The following is a 27,390-nucleotide window of genomic DNA, read 5'->3' on the forward strand; positions in this document are numbered from 1 at the left end:
GCCGTGAATTTTTTGTATCACTGCACATGGTAACTTTCAATTTTGTTTGGGGTGATGATAATACTACATTACTATACATAATTTGAATTATTATCACAGCAAATATTTAATACTTCATTGCATTTTGCAAGAGTTTTCTCAACAAAAAGTATAATATTTTTATTTTTTTGCAAGCAAATCACGCAAATAGGAAGCATTTTACACGCATGAAACAAGTACAGGGTACGTCTACGACTGACGCTTAGACACTACACTAAACGCTTCTTGAAGTGGGGAGACTTTTTAGTATATTCGACAATTTCTGATCCAGGTATAAAAACTAACCCAAAAGCTATCTCACTAACACCACCGGGATATACTGCTATAATGCTGCCCCCCCGCTCTCATAAAGTATCCTTCAAGCAGATGTTTCGGGAAACGCATTTATTTTATTTATGCTGCTATAGCGGCATTTCTAATATATTATAATTCATTTGAACGATACAAGCGAAATTATATTCATAGTTATACATATAATTTCACTACATGCTTATATTAAAATATAAATGTATGTATGTATGTATGTATATGTTAGACGGGGGTAACCGGGTGCTCAGTCCTGGTAAATCATTGTACCCGGGTCCGTCAGGGCACCCTAGTATATAGGAAACGACGTGAGGCCGACCAGCTTGGCGCATTGGAGAAGCCTGTCCACCCCTATTTCCTCAATTTTTTCCTTGCCAGTGTAGCCAGTTCCAAGGAACTGTTTACGCGGTACCCCGAGCATGCCACACCGGATGATGAGGTGGGGGGAGTCTCCTGCTCTTCCCCGCATCTCGGGCACAAGAACTCCGTTCTGAGCCCCAAGTGTATTACGACACTGCCCGTGTACCAGTGACCGGTAATAAGATCTATCACGTTTCTCAGCTCGGTCCTGTTTAGATTGATGTGCGTGGCTGTTAGTGCGTGCGATGGCCCTTGGAATAGGGCCCTCGTATGAGTCATGTCCGGCCTCAAAGTTCCGCGAAGCGGTTCTCCGTCCATTGCTCAAATAGGCGTTTTACGTTTCCCGGAGATAGCTCGGCGAGGCAGTCTTCGTTACTCGCTTGGCGTAAGGCTCCCTCTGTGTGCGAGCTCGTTACCTTGGATGCCACTGTGTCCTGTCACGCATATAAGGCTTACGCGGATATTCTTTGCCAGCCGTGATAAAAGAGTGATGCAGTCCCAAGTCAGCACTGACCTTACGACGTATGCGTCCAGGTGTCTAAGTGCTTCCCTGCTGCCACAGCAAATATATACAGGGACGATCTCTTGAAACTAAACAGTCAATGCGCATGCGCCAAATAATTCAATCTCATTGGTCGGTGAAATCGCCCCGCGGCGATGGTGTCGTTTGCTGAGCAGGGAGCCAACGTACACAAAATGAGACGAGACTCAAGAGCTGTAAATCTTTCGCGCATAAAACCGCGGATTGAGGTTATGTTGCTGTTTCTTTTTACGCAGCGTGAATTGTCTAAGAAGAATACTATCGTTCAGAAAATATTCAACCGACGCAAATATCAAATGATACAGAAATTGGGTGTAATTTATTAAAAGAAAAAATCTGAAATTCAATGTGAAATGTCATTAACAAGTGGGAGTCTGGACAAACAGAGATAGGTAAGTAAAAACAAAGTTTATTGTGAACAGATTCTTTATTTACATAATATTAAAAATGCGTCTCATTAACGATTTATGTTTTGTGCATTTTATTGGAAATTAGTTGTATCAAAAAATGTCAAAAGATCCTGTCTGATAATAATAGCTTCTAATATTTTCAGGTACGAAATAATTCATTGTCAAAGCGGGAATAAATTTGTCAGGCTTGGAAGCATGTAGGTAAATTTCTAATTACGTGATCTTTGACTATTACAATATTTTAACACGGATTCAATGATAAAATTAGTTTTTTTTCAGCAGGCTCAAAGTTTCAACTTTGATCAACACGAGGAAAATTATGCCTTACCTGATGGTCAAAACGTTTAGGTGGCAAGGATCCTGGTTTCTCGAACGGTGCAATCATTATAACCATCGAACCTGGTTGTTCCGTCAGACATCAGGTGCCAGAGTGAATTTCATCAGGCCATCGCCACATTCTTAACATCAGTTGAGGCAAAGTTGAAGAGCGGGACATACTACAAATCATAATGGCTGAATATCCATCCCATCATTTCACTTTGATCGAGCCAATAGCGATAAGTTTGTTACCTAACCGTTGCCGCCAATTCATTCTACCGAGGAATCATTCTGTGTACTATTGTAATTCAAGCATTATTATTGACCAACATTGTTTCTCGAACTTTATGCCATTTAATTTGGTATCTCATTTTGAAGCTTACTTTTACTCTCTTTGGCATTAAATTCAGATAAATATTTTTTCAAGTCCTGAATTAGATTGTAGGGTTGAATTTTGCTAAGCAAACAGATTCAATCTAAATCTAGAATTGTTAAATAACTTCAGTTAAAAATGTCTTTGAATTTAATCTTAGTTGACGGTGTCATCTGGCTAGCTAGTTGCACGATAACTTAAAACCAAATTCAATTTTACACTCTTTATAGGGTTCTACGCTAAGACTAAAAGCTTGTGAATCTTCATTTACCGCGATTATTTCTGCATTTCATGTTAGCATTGTCTGGAGCAAAAAAAATCTCATTTTGAGATTGGAAATGGAACCTGTAACGCAGGAGTTATTCAGTAGCATGAATTGAAAACCAAGAATTTTGTAATGGTTCCTGCAAAAAAGGGACTCTTTCCAAATATCCTTGTTACAAGGTGATGTTCGGAGGACTATGAACAAGATATTGTATCGGATTACATTATTTGGAAAAAAATCTTCATGAACTTCGTTAAGAATTAGATATTCATTTATTTTGATGGAATAAGGGACACAATCTTGAATCCGATAAGTCAATATCCTCGTAATAATTTTCTGACATTACTCTAAAACATGATTGTCCTTGAAGCTAATCGTGACGTTAAGGCGCACTTTGAGAAAGTTGATTTTAAACTTTTGTCACAGGATGTGATATACTATCCTGAGTTCTACGCTTCCGATTAGATTTTCTTTGTTTCGAACCGCACTAATATGAAATACAGAAATCATTTTGATAAATCTAATATTACTTGAATTTCCAATTTGAGTATTAGGTCCCCTTCATTTATTCAATCGAACATCATTGAAAATTTGCGAAATGAACTCTGATAATCATTAGAAAATTTTTAATAGTAGTAGCAATAATTTATTGATCGGAAAAAATACATTGACTATCGACTATTTGTAAATTTTGTTCAACTATTTTCGAGAAAAAAAATATTCACAGTTCTATTACAGATAGTGAGATGTTTAAATTTCTTGAACGCTCGGTTTAATGTCTCATTTTCAAAAGTGATAAAATTCAATATTACCGCCTGAAATTACAAGAGAGTGAGAAAGTTGCTTAGTTGCTTGAAAGTGGCGATGATCATTGTACGTGTGATGAATAGGCAGATAACAGTGAATATTACAGATGTAATCATTTTAGCCGTATCACCTGTCGATAGAAAAAAATTTCATTGTTATTTCTAATGTACGAAATAATAAAAGTGATCAAATAAAATGTTCCCACCTACCAGCTGTGTTTCTTCCAAGCACCCAACATTCAAACAGATTTCACATTTCAGTCGAATAAAGCCAACTTTCAAAGAGCATTAGCATCAACTTTCCGAGTCACTATCTCGACTATTTGAGATTCGAACCTCAAAAATTCGTATGAACTACATCGCCGCCAGAAACAGAGTTTGACAGCCGAAACTCGGGGTGGCCAGCCTGCCCGAGCAGCCGATAAAACTCGCGCATGCGCATTGACTGTATAGTTTCAAGAGATTGTCCCGGTATGTGTTTCCCTCTGTAGGACTTGCTTAGGATATGCGTAGCACAGGCCAGCAAGGCAAACATTTCAGCTTGTAGCACCGAGGCCGTGGGTCTCAGAGCGAGGAAAGTGCTCGGCCTTGGCCTCCCGCACCGGAAACCGGCCCCGGTGCCCATCTTAGTTTTAGACCCGTCTTTGTACCAAACAAGTCCTTTTGGTGAGAGTAAGTTATTTGGTTTGTGAACCCAGGTATCCCTGGGGGGAGAAGTTACCCTGAAGGTGTGGTCAAATTGGAATTTACTAGGGCAGTGGTCCACGCTTAGTTTCGGAGCGGTCTGCGGTGCCCCTATCTGGTTAAGTATCACTGTGCGTCCCAAACCGGTGCGCTTCCAGAGCCCTAGATGCCACAGGCGTAGCGCCGCCCTCCAGGCCTCCTTCTTCACCGTGATGTGTGGAGGCGGTAGGTCTAGAAGCGCCCCTATGGCAGTTGTCAGGGTGGTCCGAAGAGCCCCCGTGATGCCCAGGATCGCCATTCTATAGATGCGGTCGTATGCCGTTCGGAATGTGGCCTTGCCCATTATAGGCCACCACACGAGCGAGGCATACGTGATTTGAGGCAGTAGTATGATGGCTGTGAATATCCATTGCACTACCCGTGGTTGTAGTCCTCAGGTTTGGCCCACCATTCTTCTGCAGGCCCAGTAAGTGATCGTAGCCTTCTGTACCTGGTGGCCGATGTGGACCCTCCATGTAAATTTACAGTCCAGCGTGACTCCCAGGTAGCGCACCCTGGTAGGCAGGGTTAATCTCGACCCAAAGATCTCGATGTGTCCCATCATGAGGTTGCGCTTCCTGGTGAAAAGTAACATCTCGGTTTTGCTAGGACTGATCGTCAGTCCCTGTATTGGCACCAGTTCTGAACAAAGTCGAGTGCTGTCTGCACCTTGCTTGTCATAGAGGGAAGGTGGTCGCCTGTGACGATTAAGACAACGTCGTCGGCGTAACCCACCGCTGCTACCATCATCTTGTCGAGCCCTGTAAGTAGTCCGTCCACGACCATGGTCCACAGCTGGGGGGAGAGTCCGCACCGCTGCGGGCAACCCCTACCAATTTGGGTCCTGACCTCAGTAACTCGAAACCTGGCGGTAACAGTCCTGGTCTGTAGCATCTGCCTGATCCAATCGACTAGTATAGCGCTTATGCAGAACTTAGTAGCAGCCTCACAAATTGCATCGAAGGAGGTATTGTCGAATGCCCCTTGAGTGTACGTAAACACGCAAAGCGCTACTTTCTTTCAGTGAAGTGGCCTCTCTACTTCCCTTACCAAGTCATGGAGTGCTGTCTCTGTTGACCTACTACCTTGGTAACCATGCTGTGTCCTCGAAAGAGGGTTTACAGCTAGAGCTTCATCCCTTATAAATCTGTCCACCAGTCCTTCCAGTGTTTTCAGTAGGAACGATCTCCGTGATTTGGCTCGGTCATAGCAGCTCTTTCCTGTTTTTGGGATGAATTCTACCCTGAGCTCTCTCCAGCTCATTGGTAAGTAGCGTAGCACTGGACACGCTCCAAAGATTCTGTTCCGCCTGGTGATCGGGGCCTCGCCACCTTCTTGGAAGAAGGCTGGGAAGATCCCATCCGCCCTCGGACTTTTAAACCTGTGAAAGGTGTCGATGGCCCACCTGATCCTCGCCGTTGTTACGATCTCTCCTGCCGATTTTCAGTCCCGCGGTCCACGCCCGGTGGGGCCAGCCTATCGAGGTGGTCCCTGAGCTGCAGGCCCGCACCCCGGGAAGTGAACCTCCAGCATATGGGGCAGTATGTCCGACGGACTCTATGCCATGCTGCCGTTTGGCAGCGTGAGACAGTCCAACCTGATCGGTGGGCGTGATGAAAAGACTCTGCGGAGCTTAGCCACTAGCGGTAGGACCTCGGTCTTCTTGCACAACCCTTTTCAGGCTTACGTCTTTAATCTTTGGATTAGTTTCTTGTACTCCTTCTAGGCAGTCTTATTGGCTGCCCAGTTCGTGTCCTTGTTTGTCTTAAGGGCCCGGTTGGGGAGTTTTCGGGGGGTCGACCTAAGTTTGGTCAGCTCTCCGTTTCATCAGGTGACCTTAGACCTATTTACTTCAAGCTTTGCGGGGCATGCTGCCTCAAAGGCTTGGATTATGGAGGATTGCAGGTGTGTTACTTCGCTCTGCACTACGCTAGCACTGCTCAGATGATTGCAGGGTCCCTGAAGCCTCCAACTAAGTACCTCTTTATAGGAGGGCCAGTCTGTGGCCCTGGGGTTCTTGCGGATTCCCGTCGATTCCAACTCGGCTTTCGCCACGAGGGAGAACGTGATGCGCCTGTGATCTAAGAGTGTGTCTTCTTCTTGGACCTGCCAGTCGCTGATGAGTTCCAGAAGCCTGGGGGTGCGGATTGTGAGGTCGATCACTTCTTGTCTGTGGGAGGTGATAAACGTTGGTCTTGAGCCCTTGTTTTAGTATGTCCAGCTCGACTGATGATAGGTACTCCAGCAGAGCTGTACCCCTCTTATTGGTGCCAGAGCTGTCTCAGATGGTGTGATGCGAATTCGGATCACAGTCCACCACTAGGTGCAGCCCCTCGTCGGTGCAGTACCTGACCAGCTTTTTGAGTTCTTCCGTGGGAAGTGGTTCCACGGTGTCTTAGGGAAGATAGGCCGAGCACACGACTATGTCGATAGTTCCGCCCTTCTCCCATTTTAGCTTGATCAAGGCTGCTGCCAGGTCTTTTCTGCAGAACTGGCTGAGCCTTAGTGTCTGTCACCTGCCATTGATGAAGACCGCTGCCCTCGGGCTGGATCTAGCCATGCTTTCCTCGAATACCAGCACGCCGATCCTTCTATCTAGTCCTGAAACAAGACCCTTGTTAATCCATGGTTCTTGAATGACTGATATGTCTGCTTTCTCCACCGCCTGGCTTTGGTTATGCATATCCAAGGCCACTTTGTAGTGTTGCAAGTTGATCTGCGAAAACTTGATCTTCCTCGCGGGCATTGGGCCGTGAGCCGTCAGCTTCGCTATTCCAGGAGGATGAGGGTATCCCGTTACCGAGTCCCCCCTCCCTCTTGTCCACCGGGTCGCCAGCTGACTGGTGCCCCTGTGGCAGCTCCTTCGGAGCGGGGATCGCACCCGGCAGTGTCCTTTGTGAACCTGCTTGCACGCTCTCCCACCTGGCTCTGCTGAGCTTGTGAGCCCTAGTAGGGCGACCCCTGGGCCTCACGACACAGCCTCCTCCTCCTCCTCTTGTGGCACTGCTCGTGCCCTGGACCGCGGAGCTCGTATCCCTCATCCTCGAGCTCAAGGGGGCCACGTCTTTCGTCGGGGCAGTGGCGCAGGAGGGCCCCGTTGCCATTGCCGGTGCTGGTGCCCTTTCCTGCGGCGCTTTCCCAACCTCGTTGCCTGATGGGGGGTTCTTCGGTCCCTTTTCTGTCACAGGGCGACCGTCCCTGAAGGAGATACGCCCCAAGCCGAAATTTTTTTTTTTATTGTTCGGTTTAGATTTATGAGGTACAGAGGGAAACCTTCAAAAGGTATTCGCCTGGGAACCTTCCAACCTGCCAGACACGTCATGTGGGATTTTTACCGCACTAAAACCTAATCTGCACCTCAAACCTTACTACTGGAACGGGCGTTCCCTAGCGGCACTCTTTGTAAATACTACTTCGCTGGGGCGTTCTGATGTTACTGCTGGTGAATGTTATGCCTCATGGCCTATTCTTCATGTGTTGCACGGAGATCTTTCATGACGATTTCCGCGTATCCTGCAATGCTGTTCCAAGCTGATTGGCTCTGCAGCATGCTTTGTAGCATGTTGCCTGGGCTAATCGGGTTGCCCAGACTTCTCCCCGGTTCTGTCCGTAGATCCTCATGGAAAGGGCAATAGAAGAAAATGTTTTCTGTGTCCTCGTTCATCTCACCGTAGTGATGGCAGTTTCGGGATTCCGCTCTCCTGAATCTGTGCAAGTATGCCCTAAAGCGCCCATGTCCAGTCAGGAGTTGGGTGGTGTAATACCCTACCTCCCCGTGACGGCGAATTATCCAATTGGTGACATTTGGGATGAGTCGATGAGTCCACCGACCTTTTGACGAGGTGTCCCACCTTTCTTGCCAGAGGCGTAGACTCTCCGGCCTCTCTTCTTCGCAGAGGACCTTTCTTTCCTCTTCAATGCTCCTGCGATGTTGGCGCCGTTACTCCAACGTCAGGATGTCGATGGGTGGGCACGGTGCGACGATGTAAACCGTCTCGTATGATACAGTTCGGTATGCCGATGTCACTCTGATTGCTGCAAGCCGCTGGACAGATGAAATTGTCTTGCGGTAAGTTGGTACTTGCAACGATTTCGCCCACACCGGTGAACCATAAAGCACGATCGAGGTGACCACCGTTGCCAGTAGCCGCCCCCTGATCTGCCTGGGACCACCAATATTGGGCATTATGCGAGAAGGGGCGCCTGGTACAGCTGCTGCCTTCCTGCTAGCGGTGGCGATGTGCTCCTTGTATTTCAGTCTGGCGTCCAAGACTACTCCTAGATACCGGATGAAGGGTTGCGACTGGATCTCGTAGTCGCCTACCGTAATGATGATGGTCTCCATTTTCCTCCGGCTGCTCACAAGGAGCGTTTCAGTCTTGTATTCCGCTAAAGGCAGGTCTGCCATACGCATCCACTGTCTTATTCTCCGGATGGTGGTGGAGAACGTGGCTTCCAGTTCCTCTAGGTGTTTGGCAACAAGAACAACCGCCACATCGTCTGCGAAAGCCACCAGAGTTGTTTCCGGTGGTAGCTTCACCCGCAACACGCCGTCATACATAATGTTGCAGAGCAGTGGCCCCAGAACAGAGCCCTGTGGCACACCTCCCGTGACTCTATGTTCTGCTGGACCCCTATCGGTGTCGTAACGCAATAGTCGATCATTGAATTACGATCTGACCATCCTCCTTAGGTAATGGGGTACACCCATGTTCACAATTGCATCCAATACCCGATCCCAACGAACCGATTCAAATGCATTCTTGATGTCGAGGATGACGATGAGGCAATACTTTTTGGTACCGCCTTTCCAACTCTTTCCTGAGATGGCTTCCATTGCAATGTTCGTGACGAGTTCCAGCGCATCCATGGTCGATCTCCCCTTCCTGAATCCAAATTGGTATTCAGAAAGATGGGGATCGGTGTATTCCTCCAATCTGTCAGCGACTATACGCTCCAGGTTCTTTCCTTCTGAATCTAGCATGCAAAGTGGACGATGGAATGACAAATCGTCAGGTGGTTATTTCCCTTTTGGGAGGAGAACCAACCTTTGTAGCTTCCACCGGGTCGGAAAGACCCCTTGCTTCAGACAGGCATCGTACATGCTGATGAACATGTCTGGCTGGCAGAAATTGCACTCTTTGGTGCGATGTTGGGTATGTCACCTGGGCCTGGTGCCTTGGAATTCTGCAATCTGGTGTTGGGATTCGTGAGCTCTTCTGAGGACACTCCGGGAATCTCTTTTTCTCCGTCCTCTGGATGGTAATCGGGGAGTTCGGATTTCTCCGGAAACAGATGGGCTACTATTCTGCGCAGCATGTCAGGACAGGTTGGTGTTTTTGTGGGTATGCTCTTCACAACCCCTTGTTTGGTCGCCCAATCGTCCAAGTCCTTCACTTCTATTTCTAATAGGGGAGTTCTTATTTCAACGGTCGCTTCCTCCTTGAGAGACGCCATCTCTCTCTCTTTGGTGTTAGGAAACATGGTCAGCAGGTTTCCGCCTACTGTCTGCCTGATCCTCTCGACTTTCTCTCTAATTTCCTTCAAGGCGGGGTCGGCCTTCACCTTCTTGATGATGTCGGCGTAGCTCGCGTAATCCTCCACCTTGTAAAGTACTAACACGTTTGGCGGTAGTCTCTTCTTCCAAGGTTTGGCGATCGGGGTTTTCTTGCCCTTTCTTTTCTGTACCACGAACCACTCTTCTTTGCTTCCTGCAGCACCGGCTGTCCTTTCTGATGGTTTGCGCTGCCGATGGCCCAAGGGGACCTCTACTATCTCCATCCTGTCGATGGCTTCCCCCGACAAGCGGCCCGATTTACCGGGCGTTTTATCCCCAGGGTTTATACGCCTCTGTGAAAGAATGATAGGTAGTGACGATGTCTTTCTCTTCTTCCTGTTGGGTCCGGAGTGGGCATCCTGGGCCTGCTTCGGCGTTCAGGTTTTCTGCAGCCAACGCTCTTGTATCGTTAGCGTGGTCTGCATTTCAATGGACGCCATTTCTAATTCTCCACCCAGTCTCTTATACACGATTTTCATGTCCGCCGCCATTTTCTTGATTTCCTTATGGACGTTGTTCTTCTGCTCGATAAACTCCCTGAATGCCTTGAGCAGTTGGCCCATCTTCATGTAATTTGGCGCGTAGAGACGGAGGCCCATGTTGGGGAGATCTCCTTCACTACCACTTTTTTGCGAGCACATGGGTGCTGTCAGACCCCTCCTAATCACCTTGAGTTTCGGCTCCGCTAGCACGAGACTACTATTGTGCTTCTGCCTGGAGGCAGTGCTGAAAGTCTGTCCCTAGAACGCCAGCGGGAGCGGGGTTTTTAGCCCGGTCCCACCAGTGTTGGATGTTGTTTGACTCTCCACTCTTACTCGTGATGATGATGATGATGCGCCCTCCCCGGAATCCGAGGGGCTTGCGTTCTCGATCCTACCCCGAGCGTCCTCGTTCATCTCTTCTATCCCCATCCCAGTAGCATTGTCCCGTCGAAGGGCCTTGGGGTCCACCCGTTCGACATCGTTCTTACAGGCGTCTGCTGACGACGGGGGATGGCCTGCTTGGTCACCACCAGCACCCGCCGGCACTAGGGATCTGAACCCTTACACCGTAAGTTTCCTTCTGTTTTCCTCGTTTTCCATCGTTTATCACCACTCGCCCCTTGTGGACCTTACCGGCTAGGTTGAACCTACAAGGATCCAAGGGTCCCGCCGGCGTTGCTCATACAATTCATTACAAGTGGCGTCAAGCCCCCACACCACGACAAGGTGATAGCCTGTGGGGGGGGGGGGGGGGGGGGGCGGTCCCCCAATCCCCCAACCACTGTGGTCGGCGAGACCGACAGGAGATGGCATGTCAAGGAGACTAAAGTCTCCTCGTCCGCCCGCATCCCCCCAGTCCCATCGCTGGCTGCTGTCTGCGGCGAGCCGATCTCCATAGGGATCCCTCGCCAGGCGTTGTCTTTGCGTCCAAGTTTTTTTCTTCAATCATCTCCGTCGGTAACCCCCGAGTATGCCGGAAGGAACGGTCTACCCCCATAGAGCCTGTTATGTGGAGGTAAGGCTAATACAATGGGGGGAGGGGGTTCTCCAAGGGCATCGTTCGAGACACTTGTGACCCCACAATAACTTACACCTTGGCGAGTTGGTCCGCGGTCGGGGCTGTACTTTCCGTGGGCCGGTTTTTACACCAGCCGGATCCCGTATAGCCCCAGCTAACCAAGTCGTCACCCCCCCCCCCCCCCCCGCCCCATGGGCCGGTTGCCAGCCGGTATCCCGGTCTCGGGTACGAGAGTTGGGGTCTTCCCTGGCCGTCCTCCTATTCGCCACCTAAAGACGCGCTCGGCTGGCACTCAACCTGAACCCCCTTTCCTCATGAGGGGTGCGAGGTCCGAGAATATAAATATAAGTTTCAATTATTATTGTGAAATCACATAAACACTAACCATTTTTATTATTATTTAACTGTTTTTGGTTGAATACATTTGAATAAAAAGTGAAATTTAATGATAAAGTATATCACTATTTATATATATATTAGGGTGGGCCAAAAAAATCGACTATTTCTTTTCACTTTGTACTCCGAAAATTTGGTTGGTAGAGACCTCAAAAACATTCTCTCCAAGTATGAGCTCTTAGTTTTAATAGGAAGGTCCTCCGCCTCGCAGTTTTCTATTTTTTTCTTATGGTGAGGAAGAAAAATACACATCCCGGTATCTACTATTTATAAAAAAAAACATATATCATATTTTCGTAGGAAATTGAATTCTCTACAAAAAAGGTCTCTTACAATTTTTTTAACACATCATCTTGTGTGGGTATATAGGGGTATTAGAGCGGGAGCCCATAACACTGTTTTCATGTCTCATTTGTTCACACTCAGCAGTATACGACTCACCCAAATCCTACCTTCCACCACACTGAGATGACTTCGCCGAACATAAATCGTGGACCAAAAGGTTGGGGCTGTGCCGGTGAAGCTATATTAAAAAATCCGGGATCTAGAATTATTACTTACCGTTCGGCGTTTGTCGCAAATTACTGTAAATGAAAAAAAAGTTTGGGCGGACGGCATTGCCGAACGTGTAGAGTGGATATAAGGCGAAGTGACTGTTTATTGTTGTAAAAAATTGTTAATAAAAAATCATAACTTCTTAACGTTCAGCATTTTGTTAATTCATCTAATTATATACTAAAACTCGAAATAATATGATCGCCGAATATTTAGGTTGGATCGGGGGCCAGCCACCTATGCGTACTTTTGTCGTAAGGGTGTAGAGTATGCGTGTATCACACATTAATGTTCGGCTTTGATTTTATATTGTTTATCAAATAAAATGGAAGTATAAAAAATACATGCTGGATAAATTAATTGGATTTTGAACTTTGTAGACCTTAAAATGCAAGTTTAGTCAAGAGTATTATTTGTTACCGTTCGGCGATGGTGTTTTATGATTAATAATAGTATAATAAACGTATCAATGTAACCCCCGAACAAAATAATGAGAAATATTTCATGTAACTAGGAAAAAAAGAATCCATAAATAATTCCTTAATACAACGGTATAAACGGCCGATTTTGTTATGTTGGGCTTGCAAAAATTCCGTAACAGATATTTTTCAATTTATTATGGTGTGCCGAACAAAAAAACGTAATCGCCGATGATTCATATTGCTAAGGGTCAATAGTTTTCGAAAAAAAAATTATGCAAATAGTAGAATATGTGAACTTTAATCATTTTTTTTTTCGGAAACTATGGAGTTCAGTAAAAAATGTTATATAATAAAAATATCTAAGAATCGATTAAAGAATATCCTCAATTTTTTTCAGAATAAAAAAAAATTTTTAAATTTTAATGTTTTAGATATTTTGGAAAACCAAAAATCATCTCTGAAAATTTTCAAAAAAAATTGAGGGAATTCTTTGACTAATTCGAAGATATTTTGGTTCATAGATAATTTGTGCTGAACTCAATACTTTCCAAGAAAAAAATCACCTTCTATTTTTGTAGAATATTTAAGTTCTTGCCGCCACATTGTAAAAAGGAGTGGTTCAATGATTACATAAAAATTTCCTTTCAAACTTTAACTATCGTGAACACCCCTGATCATGATTACAGCATGAGTTCTTGACGGTAGCATTGCAAGAAAAAATCCAGAAAACAAATTTTTTCAAAAATTTTCACGTTTTTCATGCTTAAATCGGCCATATTTTTTTTTCTTGTTGTCTAATCGAAATTTTGAGCCCGTATTCTGACACAACAGTACCTCGTACCACCCGTTTTTTGTTTATTTCGGAGAGCACTTTTTAATTGAATTTATATATAAACCGCACCGCTGACCGCACTCGCACGTCCACGTGTTGCCTGAATCTGCCACCGAGCCCCGCCACTAGAGTTATCCAAGAGGCGTATACGTCTAAATTTTCAATACTTGGCGTCGCGTGCCTTGATATTTTTTTTTTGGAATAACTTCCTTTGTATCCATCGTTTTAACGTGCAACTTGACAAATTGCTTACAATAATGGACATCTATAAAATGCAATGCATGCCGAACGGTAGGTAGTTATTATGATATATGAGCATTGGGCCGACAATTTACAACTGTTTTTTACGTCATGCAGATCCATTCAAATTGTTCGGCAATAGCTAGTTTTTCATATTTTACATTGTAATGAGTTGCTATAAAAATTCCAAAGGTAAATGTATGATACACGCATACTCTACACCCTTACGACAAAAGTACGCGTAGGTGGCTGGCCCCCGATCCAACCTAAATATTCGGCGATCATATTATCTCGAGTTTTAGTAGATAATTAGATGAATTAACAAAATGCCGAACGTATTTTTTATTAACAATCTTTTACAACAATAAACAGAGTCACTTCGCGTCATATCCACTCTACACGTTCGGCAATGCCGTCCGCCCAAACTTTTTTTTCATTTATAGTAATTTGCGACAAACGCCGACCGGTAAGTAAAAATTCTAGATCCCGGATTTTTTAATACAGCTTCACCGGCACAGCCCCCACCTTTTGGTCCACGATTTATGTTCGGCGAAGTCATCTCCGTGTGGTGGAAGGTAGGATTTGGGTGAGTCTTATACTGCTGAGTGTGAACAAATGAGACATGAAAACAGTGTTATGGGCTCCCGGTCTATATTGATACCGTTCGTCAATACTAATCCCTCTCTCCCATAACACAGGCCTTAAGATTCAATATTTTTGAAAAATAAAATGTGAACTGTGGAAAATACTTTAAAAAAGGACAGAACAAAAGATTAATACAAAAATTAAAAAAAAGAAAATGGAAAAAATTACCGTGTTATAGACTATCTCTAGCCCGTACGAGAAAAGAGGTGGGTTTTCATAAAGTCTGTGAGAATATATTTTCGTAGTTATGTTGATATTCCGAAAATTGTTAATGCTTTGATTATCAGATAGTCTCGAAAAGTGTCAGATAACGCATTTTTTCGGATTTCGCATTTTTATAACTTTGGAAATGAAAACTTCAAGGTGTCTGTCAGACCTGAAGATGTCGACTAAGGGTATGTTCGGATATTCGTTTGAAGCGCTACCAGCTAGCTTAACGTTACACGTGCCAAGCGAGAGAGAAGCGGGAACGCTACAACGACTGAAGTGGGGACGCATCGGATCCCTCACCTCCGGAGCTGAGGCGTCCGACACATCCCCGCCATCCTATGATCATCCTATGGCACGACGCACTTGAATACGTTCCGATATATGGGCTTGAAGCGCTGTCAGAAATCAGATGTTCCGTTATTCGTTGCGTTAAGTGCTGCTTGAAATATCGGAACGCCTTTTGCGTATTCAACGTTTTCAGTGTTCAAAGCGATATCGAAACGCACCCTAAATACAGATTCCACGAAAATTTCTCATTTTCATACGTGTGTAAAGATTTTACACACTATAGAACGTCAATTTTCTAAAATTTTGCATTTTTACTCTTCTCTAATACTCAGAGAGTTATAAACCTGAACATGGGAAATATTCACAAAAGTCCGGGCTGCATGCTAAATGTTGGACTAAAATTTCCTAGGGTGAATTTGTATTGTATATAATATTTTTCAAGTCTACGACACAGGTATTTTTTTATTAATGTATTCCTGCGCAGGTTAATCTACAGAAACGCACACTGTTTGATCGTTCTTCAAGTGTATTTTCTATTTTTTATTTTTTCCCGCAAATATACAGATACGAGTGTTTTATCTATACAGTTTGTATCATATGTCGTGTGTAAGTATGTAATAGCCTTTGTGCTACGTGGTATGATGCTCCGTAACACCGTTACTTGTAACTCTGCTTTCATGGCTCTACTGTTCAATTTTCTTTCGATTTTTCAATATTATATTGATCGACAAGTGCGGAAAGTCAGCGATTTCCAGCGAGTGCTGGTACATCACGAGTACCGTTGTGAACGCAGCATGACCCAAGGTGAGCGTTGTGATTACACCCGTTAGATAACAGCCATCAGCATTTGTGCAATTTTTTTAAAAAACCTGTGAAAATTCGGTTCGAGAAGCGACGAAAGTGCCACTAATAATGCGTGAAATTAGGGTAAACAAATCACATCGAACGACAGAATAAGTAAAATTGAGCTATTCGAAAGTGCGCAAGCACAAAAAAAGCTCTAGTGTAAAGAGTATAGCAATCGAATTATGCGCATGCGCCAGGTTTGTCTTAGCGCTTAGGAATAGGGCACTTGACGCACGATCTACAATCTTCGAAAATCGGATATCCCAAGCAGGTGTTGGAAAAAAATGTTTTCAGGCATAACAGAAATGCTGTGCTTCACACACTGTGGTATTCTTTAGCACCTACGCACTTCCGAATAACTCAATTACACGCACTGTGTCATTAATCGTGAGTTACCTAACCCCAATTCTACTAGCTGTTACTGAAATCTCCGGTATTTTTCAAAATTAGATCCCTTCACAGGTATCCGACGAAAAAGCATGTGTCATACGTGCAGATGGACGATTATTGATTCGTTTGATAACATTGCTTGCTTTGTCTCATGCTGAGTTCATACTAGTAAGGTAAGTGTACCAATTATTGACACGTTTAGACCTAATTATTGGCATTTTTATTTTTCAAAATTATAAATTGTGAATTTCTCGTTGACTAAAACCAACTGCTAGAGGATTAGATATTACAAATTCATATTTTGGTAATTGGATAACTAACGATCAAACGTATACAACTAGAAAAGATCAATAATTGGGAAAGGGTCAATAACTGGTACATTTACCTCAGTCTTGCAATTGTAATGCCAGCTTTCAGCCCGTGTAACCAATTTCGCGCAATTCGTTCGATCGCAGCACTTTCGCTGCCGGCTCACGCTACAAATTTTGCATTCTCGAACATCACCCACTTTCCGCACTTGTAACACAAAGTACTAATTTCGCCGTATCTGGTGATGTCAATAAACTCTTCCTCTGTGAATAGTGTAAGGGGATGAAATGTAAGAGGTCTTGTGCGGCAAATCCCAGCATACGTGCAAGATCGCTTCGCTAAAAAGCATTCTCTTAAACAGTCTATTATATTATCAATAAAAAAATTCACTCCAAATTTAGTGAAAAAATGCCCGTATCCTATAATTCTAGCTACAAAAATTTTACCGCAGATACGAAAAGAATATGCCAATGATGATAGAACGACCTTGGAACGTGTCTATGGAGATGTTACTGACAACGCTTCGTGTTTGCAAATTAATTTGGCAGCCACTAAAGTTCTTCCGAACCGATACATATCTGAGAAAGAGTCGGACAGTGTAAAAAAGAAAAATGAGTTCTGTCATAACGAAATTATGGAGTCGCAGAAACAAGATTCAACATTGAAACTGACCAATAGTACAATTAGTTCACCAACGGTCAAGCGTAAAAAAATTCTTAAAGTTGAGAAAAAGCAGAGAACAGGCTTATGCGCCGGTTCAGTGTTTAAGAAGACTTTGCATACCAAGTTCGACGATAACTTGTCAGTAACATCTAATGTTAAAAACAAACGGAGGAAAGGCAAGCCGAAAAGCGCTAATTCAAGGAATATCGTCATGACTACGGGCATGAATTCGACAAATGAAGGGAATTCGAAAACAACAAAACGGAAAGGTATGAAAACATGATGTATAATTTAAGATTATAAATTTCAAAAACATTAAATGAATCAATATAAGTAGAGTATGTGATCATCTGTACGTCTACCTACAAGTTTCGCCTATCAAAAAATGTCGATTAACCGCGCGTACGCTTGTCGTACGCGACATGCACGTTGTAGATGTACGACCACGTTTAAGTAGTTATATTCTAGTCATATTGATATTGCTGTTATTCCTATTACTACTGTTTTCTCTGTTGTTGTTATCATTATGGTCGTATTATAGCTGAAGCTCGATCGGGACATCACAAGCATCGGTTAATCAAGAGACTCAGTAGTCTTGCGCCAAGTACTTGAACAAAAAAATTACGCGCAGGCTGACATAGTCTCTTGACTGCGGCGAGAAGCCTACGGTGAAAATAAGATCACATATTTCCTACGATTGGGTATTTAAAGAGCTTTCGTATAACCTTTATTTCAATGCAATCAATGAACGGAGAGATTAGATGTATAATATGTTGTATTTCTAACCTCGTCGAATCAGTCAATTGGCACAAGAATTTTCGTTTTCTTTTTAGCCAGCAGATATATAACATTGACTTGTGAGTTGTATGCGTGCGTTCCAAGTTGTTGGAATAACTTTGATAACTAGACGTGTGTGTGAAAAATGGATCAGATCCACGTGAAATGTATCCTACATCAGAAAAGATATGCTTATCCGGCAGGTTTCTAAAATTTATTTCACTGATAAGTTCAACCACCCACACGGTACATTTACTTCCAATGGACATCCATAATGGATATTTAATACCTCTATTAGGCATCCAGTTCAACCAAAATACAATACATTAGAGCTCTATTACAGCGAAATATGTTAAAGGGTAAATCCATACCCTTGGCGTTCCAAGAAAAGATCGATTTGCAGTATTTTTTTTTTTACTCAAATATTGGGATAATACGGTCGAACTTTGGTACATAGTTAGTACATAGTCTTGAAATGTTACAGTTCATTTTTTATTGAAAAATATACATAAGCAACGTAGATATTGTCATTTAAACAAAGCGCTGTATCCGTCGCACGGCTCGGTCGCGCACATGATTGTGGAAACTAGATTCAACTGAAATCAAATATTGCAAATTATACTTTTAGTACAATGATAAGGCCATAAAACCGCTGGTTACTTTTTTCAAATTTTTGAAGTAGCAGCAATGTCAACATTTCGAAAAAAAATTTCGATTTTCGCAAAAAAAAAAAAAAAAAAAATGCTTCCACGTTTGTAATTAACGAATAGAGAAATTATTTCAAACAAAAAAATCATCCGGTGGTTCTATTGAATATGTTATAAACTATGACCAGTCCAAATTAAGAGTGAATTGAACGAACAGATTTTGAGAAACGACATGCGCCAGATCGTAAAACATGGTTTCGAGATAAATGCAACGGAACAAAGCGCATGAAATCCACCTTTTTCATATATGTATATCTTTTGCACAAATTTTGAGATCTCCCCAATATCTTTGTTGAGTTGAGATTCGCGATCAATCTTTTTTTCGATGAAGAATTCGTCGAGGAAGGTCAAGGAAGGAATAAATGCCCGGTAGGCATTTCATTAGGGCGACGTTTCGGCATGGGCCTAGCCAGCCGTCTTCAGGCTATAAAGTGACGTTCCTAAGCACTTGAAATATTCGGTTCTCGGCGATCGAACAGGAAGTAATATATATATTATTCATCAATTAGTAATATCACCAATATCTTTGGTGGTTCTCCATATTTTAGACTACGGAGAATACGAATACGGTATCTATTTTGTTCTGACTTTACTTTTTGTTATAAACAATTTAACTGTTTGAATAACAATTATTTTGCGTACCTTCAATTTACGGTTCCTGCGTCATATAACCAATTCATTCGCAGCAGCAGCTATATCCTTGTTTTCAAAATACTGTCATGTCATGTCGTACTATCACCGACATCATTTGAAATAATGCTTAAACCTTTTATTCGGCGATAAAGATATAAATACACAGAAGTTTTCTCGTTAAATAAAAATATTCCAAATTTATTTATCCGAGTATCGCTTGAATTATCCACGCAACATCTGCGGCAATGATTTTTCGACCAACAGCGCTTCGGTACGGAGAGAACCCGAACAACGACCACCACGGTTCGTAACACATAACGCCAGGTGCGGCCTCTAGTGGTAGAAATCAATGTACCGCATCTTCATTAAAAAAGTTTTTTTTTTTTTTTTTGTAGAATTAAATTCAGAAAAAAATGCATATCTTCGAAACCAAATCCCGGCCCATGATGAAATTTACACCAATCCTTGAACACTAGGAAAGGAATACCCTCTGAAATTTTTTGCGAAATAGTTAAACCACTTTTGAGAAATCATAAAAACTAATATTCTTCGAGTTTTTAAGAAATTTTAGCGGTTTTGATGAATTTCTGGATATTTTGCCGTTAAAGTTCATTCAAAACAGAAACTTTTTTTGTATGTAATTTTTTAAATATAATCAACAGTTTTGAGTTACACTTAATTGAACTTTGGACATTTTCAATTTCCGAATATATCATATCAAATTTTTAAGTTTAAACGTTGTACAGTAAAAATTTTGAAAAAATCGCAAATATTCTCGACACGTAATAGAAAGTTTTGACAAAGTTCCAACTAATTCTGAGAGGCTCAGGTTTTTGGCCAGATCGATCTGAGGTGGAATACCCCATATACAGCCAAGCTGTTTGAGACTTCAACTACTGCAAATTCATTATTGTTTATCTTTGGCGCAGAGGTCCAAATATTGGAATTGAGACCTTCGTTGTTGTTTTCTGAAGAGCCATCTAAACAGCGCTCCAATAAGTCGCTTCGAAATAAATTTCCATAAATAGGCGTGATAGCATCAACAACGACTTGAAGAAGAGATCGTTTGTCTTTGTACTGATTGATTTAGCTACCCGCACTTGCTATTTGCCGAGGGCGCCTAGATTTTGCACCAGAACGGCAGTAATGACGCTGTGGCTTCTCGCCGGTAAAAATTTTGCGATAAAGTGTTGAGCAAAAAGCTTCCTCTCATTTTTTCAACTGAATGTGAACACCGTTCGATTGCAAGTCCATAATACACAATCAGTTCATCGATAAGCTTTCCAGTGAACTTTCTTCTTCCACCGATGCCTTTATTCTGTTTTTTTTCACATTACGCAATCATGTAACCATCCTTTTTTGGACGTGCCAACACATTCTTTTTTCTTATCACTGATTTTCATACGGCTATGAGTTGTCTACACTTTTAGATATTTTGCTGTCTCCATTTCCAATATGACTGGTGTATGTGACCCCATGCGACTTTTCTGATTTTGCCAACATTTTTTTCATTACATCTACCTCCAGCGTTCCAGCAGATCCTTTGTGGTTGGCTTGGCAATCGTCTTCACGGGTCGTTAGCCATTCTGCCTATTCTTCGATACTTTGTAATTTCTCCCAACATGCACAAGCATTGCAATACGAAGATTTTACTATGAAATCTAATACTTGATACGTATAATCCTCAATAAGAAACGCTACACCACAAGCCAAGAAAATTCATAGTTTTGCCAAGTTCCATCCCCAGAGACAGTGAGAACTGCTAGATTTCCAAGTTCTTCATTCAATTTTTTCTCTTCTTTCACTTCGCAGTACCTTTACGGCCAGAACGCCTTCGCTTCAGCATTTACGATGCATTCTAGTGTTTTGCACGTTGATCTGTACTATAGCATTGATTACGGATAACTAAATAATGATAAGAAACGTCTGCTTTGCTTTTGTGGGGTGTATAGTTGTAAAAACTTACCTGTGGTAATACCTGGTAGCACTAATTCATATTCGAAACTTTTCTCGTGGGATTACCTGGTAGGACAAAATCCTAATACCTAAAAGGTCACAATGCACCGCCCACCGCGGACCGCTAGAGACATAACGCACAAGGATGTTCTGATCTGCTCCACTAAAATTGTAATAAATTGGTAAATTTTTGAACTTTTCTTAAATATCTGTCGCAAATGAAAGTTAGAACTCTGTGCCATAAGATAATGAAATGAACCCAACATTGATTTTTTTGAAATTTTAACGGTATAAGTCCGTCAATACCGGACGAAATTCGAGGTAAAAGATGGGGTGAATTACTGGGGGCTTGCATGGTTTAGAGCTCTCTGTTAGGGCGAGAAGGAGAGCAACGATTCGCCGCTTATTGGTTGTCAATGGTACTTCCACTCATGTGCATGGATTTCATGGGCACGCAATGGATATCGGGTCTGTGTATGGAAAGTAGATTCTATACCCTTTTATTTCTTCAGCATAGTCGACAAATAATCCAGCATTGCTTTCAGGAACCCATTTCTGTCTGCGCTGATCTAGGATGTGAACGTTAACGTTGGAAGAAAAAATCTTTGGGTTACCGATATCGTAATCCTTTTTGAACTATAATTCACGAGATTCTTTTTCTGCTACAGTACTCTTTCTTGTTTGATTCAATACATATACTGCTTCAGACCACAGCTTTTTATTCAAATATTTTATCATAAACGTCGACTTAACTGCCTCGACGATGGTTCGATTGTCTAGTTCTATCTCACCGTTTTGTTTTGCAGTGTATACTATTGATGTTTGATATCCAATCCCTCGCTCTTCAAGCATTTTCTTCAATCGTACTGTCTTCACTTTATCGTCCGTATTTTATTCTGCGAGGTTGAGATACTATTTACTCTGCTTAATACCTCGAGCTTGCTTTCCAAGCATTAGACGTATCTGTAACCGGAACGTGGCGCGCCCCAACGTACCTTTTTCAAAATTCCGTTTTATTCAGAATAGTTTTCTCACAATTCATATTTTCACGCGAATACTTTTATCCTCATATTCTTATAACAACCATTCTCACCCCTCTTACTAAAAGTTATGTAGAGACAGATATTATAGGAGTCCCCAATATTTTGTGTTATTTATAATTAAATTACCCAGCACAAACAACTAAAATTGTTTTTAATTTATATTCTGCCATTATCGAGAGTTGTCTTTACGTCTATGGTGACAAGATTAAAAACCATTTCTATGCCTATAGTAACATGATGAAAACCAACTTCGACGTCTATACTAAATGAAATACAAGTTGTACGAGTAAGATGACCCCGAGCGAGCTTTAGCGAATCAGGGTTTCAGAGCTAGCATTAAGTATTCAACGTAATATTTGTGCAGGAAACTCATCTGATACGCACGTAAAACATCATTTTCAAACTCCCCTGCAACATGTGCCACATAATAGAGCTGAGGTCGTTGAAATCTATCACAATAACGCTGTTGAGAGGGGAAGTGGCAGTATATCAGTGTCGTCAAGCAAACATTCTAAGCACGAGGATCAGCCACGGAATAATAACGTTTTATTGAAAAAAAATGGTCTTACACAGTTGAACTGTGATGCAACGTATCCGAATCATCAGCAGCAACAAATTGCTGAATCGGGGCATAAGACGTCTCATAAACATAGCGGTACCAGGTAATGAAGACACACTGAATACGTTGCATCATTTACACGTGGTTGTTCAGCGCCAAAAAAATCGAATATTCCTGGTAGAAAGACTTGTATTGAACTCGGTAAATAACTTGTTGAGAATTGCCAAAAATTCATTTTACTAAAATTTTTTATTTTCTCTAAACAAATTATGTTTTCTTTTCTGTGTTGAAACTGTGAAATCTCACTGTAATACAAAGTGTATCGAAATTATTTCTGCGCACACATCGAAGCAAATAAATTCTCTTTAAAACCAAAACTTTGATGTGAAAACCCGAAATAATTTCTCTCATTTGAGAAACTTGTGTATTGCAGTATCTATATCAAAATCGAATTTTCGCGCTAGAGAGTACGTTAAGCATACTTTGTCGCATATTTCTTTCGTTTGAGGTTTTTCAATGACAACAATTAATGGCCAATACGAATGAAAAAGCCTGAAGTCAGTTACGCCTTTTACCTGAAACCGAAATGTCACTAGAAATTTCCGCAGTCTAGAACACAAAAATAGATTCGGAGCCGTTCGCAAGAAAACAAAAATATGTTTTTATCAAACATTCTCAATTTTCTTACAAATTTGAAATCAAGTATTGTAGTAAAAAACATTTCGTTTAGCAAGATATGAAGTGATTCTTGAGAGTATGAAATTGGGGCTCACAAGTATAATAGTGACTTGAAATCTAAATAAGCTCCAACCGCTTTTTTAGAGTTCGTTCATCAGTCAAACTGTTATAAATGACTGCTATCAGTTCATGCTTTTCATTGATATGGTATTATCATATTTTTCATTATGAAAAGTAACTGTATGATAGTAAATAATAATCGAATACGTTTCATTGGTTGCCTGTATTAAGATCATTGGAGCAAAGTAAAAATCAAGAGCTTCAAAAGTACTCCTCGAGAAGTGAAAAAAGCCAGATTAATTACGTAGTTCAAGATTCCAATCAAGAAGTTACTAAGTGCAAGCCCGCTTCCCATCCTTTTCGATACTACGATCCTACGATCGCAAAGAATTATGAATCACCAACAATAGCATCGAACCTCAAGAAGGTCAACAGGTCTTACTTCAATAGGTTCAATTTCAGAAATATTCCATTTGTTGTCAGCACTTCCATTTCACCAAGCCATAACTTGGGATTGAATATCCAACAAGTACGTATACGTATTAGAATTTGTTTATGACTATACTCAACGAAGCAAATTCATTGTTAATTGATAACACACTTCTCAGTGGATTAACAAAATATAATGATTCTGTTAAAGGAAAAAAATTAGGATAATTTTGAGAACTTGGAATTTTTTTTATCACGTCCAGCATACCATCTCTCTCTATTTTTCCTACTCGCTAACTCTCCCCCAGTTCTTATATGAATATCATGGTCTCTGTCCTGTCCTCTTATCTCGACCTAGTCTCACGCTATTCACTATCGCGTTTACTCATCGAATTCTATTCCCTTCCTCTAGCACTTTCACATCTTTTCTGCGCCCGTACGTTTCTCGTCTCTGGATTCATTCATATCCTAACTCTCAAGAACCTCAGAGCTCTTAAATAACTCCGTACAACACACTTCAATCTTACCCCTATTTCGACTTTTTGCAATAAATATATACTTGATATCACCAACAAATTCAACGTTACTCAATCCTCAATCCAAATTCCAGTTGTCTTAGTACGTAAAAGCGAAGCCAAATCAGGTTATTCCTAGCGCTCGGGAGTAAACCACATTCACGGACGTAACATTTTGATAAATTTCTTTGATGAAACATAAAAAAAAAATTCTTTGTCGTTACGTACGTATTCATTTTAATTTTTTTCATTCACGAGATTTCGTTATGATCTTTATAACCTTCTTCTTCTGGTTTGCTTCTCGTGACCATTCCACGGAATTGACTATAATTCAACAGTGACATTATATACTTCACATTCTGATTATATGTTTTCAAAACATTGATTAATAATAACGGTTGCCAGGTACTGAGTATAATGAAAACACGACAGCCAATGGCAACTGGAACGACTCCGTTGCTGATTCGCAAAATGAGCAAGGGCACTAAACCGGTGTCAACATTTTTGGGTCGGATCAATGATTCGTATAGTTCCAAATTGCCAAACTCTTTACTAATGAGTAGACAGAGTGATGATATTTCTTATGAAAATGGAAAGAGCATTATTGCTGAATGCGCAGCATTGGACGAAAAGAATAACGAGTCAAGATATAATGGAATCTGCCTGAAATCGCCACGCAACAAAAGGTCTTTTTCTAACGGCGTTTCTAACATGGAAACCCCCTTTGGGCAGAAAAATAGTCATTTGGACGAAAAGATATCACGAGGCTCATCACTTGAGGAAAAAAAGGTTTGAATATATAATACACTAGAAACTTCGTGCGCTATCCCCCCCCCCCACCGTGTCCAACGTGCCTCGCGTCAAGGAGGGCTCGTTTAGCTCCCATAGGCCACGATGGTTTATGAGTGCGCCTTACTATTTTGCGTTTACTGTAATTTCGAGTGTGCTACGTGATGAATAAATAGATTGATATGTTGACGTCACGTCCGTGGTGGGCTTGTAACAAAATGTGGAGTGTCCAAATGAATATAAATTCCTATAGGGAAGGTATCCCAGTAGACTAAAGACCAAGCGTCACGTATTTCTTTTTTTTTATCTCCCATTAAATACTTTAAGAGGGTGAAACCAATCTCCAAAGTAAGACATGTCGAGGGCTGATTTGGCAGTTTTTTTTATTGAGAAAATCACATTTTTCATTTCGTGTTATCAGGAAATTTTTTCACTTGGATTGATTAGCAAATATTATGTTCTTATGAGTAAAACTGCCAAACCGTCTATCGATATACCATACATTAGAGAGTAGTTTCACCTCGTTAAAGTACTTAATAATAGATAAAAAAAAAAATACGTGTCACATACGTTTCCTCAACTATAACGTATTACAAAAGAAATCAAGTCGACGAGATCGACCTGGAATACCTTCCTTGTTAGCAGATTTTTATCGGTATACAATACTACCTCGAATTCTGAATTAATGTATAGGTTATCTGCTTAAAAATTCATACTTATCAGTTTGGTCGGTACAAAAGTCATATCACAAGGCCTTTCGTCTATAATGCATCATACGGGAATGCCTGTGTGTAGGTAACAAATATCACTTGTCTCAATTTTAAATTATTCTTCATAGGCGTGCAGCATTATAAGCATCGAACCAATCTTTTATGATAGTATAAGTATGTCGAACTCATAATACAATTATTATTATGTTCTTTAAGTCACCATACGTCATGATGATATACGACAAGATACCTATATTGTATTGGTCGATCATATATTTATTTATCTCAAGACTTTACCTTGCTTTTCTGTGTTGGGTATTGACTCAAAAGTTCTGTTTGTCATTTCAAAAGAAATCAATCGTTATGATATTCTTACATGGTGGAAAAGCCAATTGTTTAAATGATTTCAATTTAAATGTGTCACAGCGTTCATTTGTTATACCGTGCATACACGATTTTATTAGCATATATCGCACACATATTCGTTAGGCAAAGTCGTATGCACGTATGTTGATTAGAAGATATGGTAGCTAACACGAAGCATGGTTTGTACATTGCGTACTGTGGCCTATTACACGAGGTTTTAACAACGACTATGGTGTGTCGTTTTCGAAGATTTAAAATTTTAACCGATTCGAAATATATGTGTAAAATTTGAGAGAAAATTTTTTCGATGAGAAAAATTAACGGATGACCGCGGGAATCGAAACGGTGACCAGCGGAAGCCTACCCGTGGACTTATACCCACGTACATGAACTTGGCTCGCCAATTGTCGAGAATGTGAATTCGGACTATTGCATAATTTGCCGTTAATTATCCGTGAATTAGTTGCGCGACTTTTTTTTTGTCGCACTCAATTTTCAAAAAAAAGCGGATGGCGTGCTAACTTTTCAAAAATTTAGCGCACCATCTACCAAAAAAACGCACAGCGAGCATCATGCGTAGTTCTGATTTGGTTGATAATTTGCCGTAAATAAGTCGCAAATTAGTCGTTAAACTTTTTTTTTGTCGGATTCAATTTTCAAAAAAAAAGCGGATAGCGTGCTAACTTTTCAAGAATTTAGTGTATATATGTATAGGAATGTAATAAGGCTTCAAAAGGGTAAACACATCATCGACACATTACATTCCTATATATACACTGTGCTTGAAGAGACGAAAATTCTTATACATTCATACCAGGCATACGAAAAAACAAATTCAAACTCACTGGTGATGAGAGAAATTAACAACAGAGTCAGGGCGGCTAGGTGGTCCAGTGGAGAAAGACTGGTTAAGCATCTCTAGACGCCAGGTTCCTGGCTTCGTCGTTAATTTTTCGAAATCACCAAATTTTCGACTGGTCAATTTTCAATATTTGCTATCATTTGATTAGCCTTCGGCACACAGATAGATAGAGAGACCTGTTATTGTATGCAGAGTTGTGAAAATAGTAATGTGAAAGTAATGCATTACTCATTACTTTTAAAAATGTGTATTGGATAAGTTCTCGATTATAAATTACAAAAGTAAAGTGTAATGGATGAGTGTTCCATGAAA

Source organism: Neodiprion virginianus, chromosome 1 (genome assembly GCF_021901495.1).
Source record: "Neodiprion virginianus isolate iyNeoVirg1 chromosome 1, iyNeoVirg1.1, whole genome shotgun sequence".
In the NCBI taxonomy this organism is placed as follows: domain Eukaryota; kingdom Metazoa; phylum Arthropoda; class Insecta; order Hymenoptera; family Diprionidae; genus Neodiprion; species Neodiprion virginianus.